This window comes from Perkinsus marinus, assembly GCF_000006405.1.
Source record: "Perkinsus marinus ATCC 50983 genomic scaffold scf_1104296952316, whole genome shotgun sequence".
In the NCBI taxonomy this organism is placed as follows: domain Eukaryota; phylum Perkinsozoa; order Perkinsida; family Perkinsidae; genus Perkinsus; species Perkinsus marinus.
Genome location: NW_003208906.1, coordinates 1 through 1,573, shown reverse-complemented (window position 1 = coordinate 1,573; position 1,573 = coordinate 1). Strand labels below are relative to the sequence as shown.

The 1,573-nt window shown below is 49.5% G+C and overlaps 9 non-coding genes across 9 annotated transcripts; all 9 read right to left on the bottom strand.

Annotated features, from left to right (window-relative positions):
• Window positions 1-131: 131 nt before the first annotated feature.
• Pmar_PMAR014181 lies at window positions 132-203 on the bottom strand. Its single transcript has one exon. It is a non-coding gene; the product is annotated as a tRNA-Trp (tRNA).
• Window positions 204-284: 81 nt separating this feature from the next.
• Window positions 285-356, bottom strand: Pmar_PMAR014180. The gene has a single exon. It is a non-coding gene; the product is annotated as a tRNA-Trp (tRNA).
• Window positions 357-438: 82 nt separating this feature from the next.
• On the bottom strand, window positions 439-510 carry Pmar_PMAR014179. Its single transcript has one exon. It is a non-coding gene; the product is annotated as a tRNA-Trp (tRNA).
• An 81-nt stretch (window positions 511-591) lies between these two features.
• Window positions 592-663, bottom strand: Pmar_PMAR014178. The gene has a single exon. It is a non-coding gene; the product is annotated as a tRNA-Trp (tRNA).
• An 81-nt stretch (window positions 664-744) lies between these two features.
• Window positions 745-816, bottom strand: Pmar_PMAR014177. Its single transcript has one exon. It is a non-coding gene; the product is annotated as a tRNA-Trp (tRNA).
• Window positions 817-897: 81 nt separating this feature from the next.
• Pmar_PMAR014176 lies at window positions 898-969 on the bottom strand. The gene has a single exon. It is a non-coding gene; the product is annotated as a tRNA-Trp (tRNA).
• Window positions 970-1,050: 81 nt separating this feature from the next.
• On the bottom strand, window positions 1,051-1,122 carry Pmar_PMAR014175. Its single transcript has one exon. It is a non-coding gene; the product is annotated as a tRNA-Trp (tRNA).
• Window positions 1,123-1,203: 81 nt separating this feature from the next.
• Window positions 1,204-1,275, bottom strand: Pmar_PMAR014174. The gene has a single exon. It is a non-coding gene; the product is annotated as a tRNA-Trp (tRNA).
• An 81-nt stretch (window positions 1,276-1,356) lies between these two features.
• Pmar_PMAR014173 lies at window positions 1,357-1,428 on the bottom strand. The gene has a single exon. It is a non-coding gene; the product is annotated as a tRNA-Trp (tRNA).
• Between the last annotated feature and the right edge of the window lie 145 nt (window positions 1,429-1,573).

Here is a 1,573-nt window from a genome sequence, read left to right as displayed (position 1 = left end):
GACAACCTTTTGATCTGGAGTCAGATGCGCTACCGTTGCGCCACAGGGCCAAGCCGACGATTTACAGCATCCTCCAAAGAAAACATGCAGGTGAGTATTTTGTATTTTCCTACAACTCGCAGTCTATCATATGACCCCGGCCCGATTCGAACGGACAACCTTCTGATCTGGAGTCAGATGCGCTACCGTTGCGCCACAGGGCCAGACCGACGTTGTTCAGCATCATCCAAAGGAAACATACAGGTGAGTATTTTGTATTTTCCTACAACTCGCAGTCTATCATATGACCCCGGCCCGATTCGAACGGACAACCTTCCGATCTGGAATCAGATGCGCTACCCTTGCGCCACAGCACCAAGTCGACGATGATGAGCATCCTCGAAGGAAACATGCAGGTGAGTATTTTGTATATTCTCCTACAACTCGTAGTCTAGCATATGACAATGACCCGATTCGAACGGACAACCTTTTGATCTGGAGTCAGATGCGCTACCGTTGCGCCACAGGGCCAAGCCGACGATTTGCAGCATCCTCCAAAGAAAACATGCAGATGAGTATTTTGTATTTTCCTACAACTCGCAGTCTATCATATGACTCCGGCCCGATTCGAACGGACAACCTTCTGATCTGGAGTCAGATGCGCTACCGTTGCGCCACAGAGCCAGGCCGACGTTGTTCAGCATCATCCAAAGGAAACATACAGGTGAGTATTTTGTATTTTCCTACAACTCGCAGTCTATCATATGACCCCGGCCCGATTCGAACGGACAACCTTCTGATCTGGAGTCAGATGCGCTACCGTTGCGCCACAGGACCAAGCCGACGTTGTTCAGCATCATCCAAAGGAAACATACAGGTGAGTATTTTGTATTTTCCTACAATTCGCAGTCTATCATATGACCCCGGCCCGATTCGAACGGACAACCTTTTGATCTGGAGTCAGATGCGCTACCGTTGCGCCACAGGGCCAAGCCGACGTTGTTCAGCATCATCCAAAGGAAACATACAGGTGAGTATTTTGTATTTTCCTACAACTCGCAGTCTATCATATGACCCCGACCCGATTCGAACGGACAACCTTCTGATCTGGAGTCAGATGCGCTACCGTTGCGCCACAGAGCCAAGCCGATGATTTACAGCATCCTCCAAAGAAATCATGCAGATGAGTATTTTGTATTTTCCTACAACTCGTAGTCTACCATATGACTCCGGCCCGATTCGAACGGACAACCTTCTGATCTGGAGTCAGATGCGCTACCGTTGCGCCACAGGGCCAAGCCGACGTTGTTCAGCATCATCCAAAAGAAACATACAGGTGAGTATTTTGTATTTTCCTACAACTCGCAGTCTATCATATGACCCCGGCCCGATTCGAACGGACAACCTTCTGATCTGGAGTCAGATGCGCTACCGTTGCGCCACAGGGCCAAGCCGACGTTTTTCAGCATCATCCAAAGGAAACATACAGGTGAGTATTTTGTATTTTCCTACAACTCGTAGTCTACCATATGACCCCGGCCCGATTCGAACGGACAACCTTCTGATCTGGAGACAGATGCGCTACCGTTGCGCC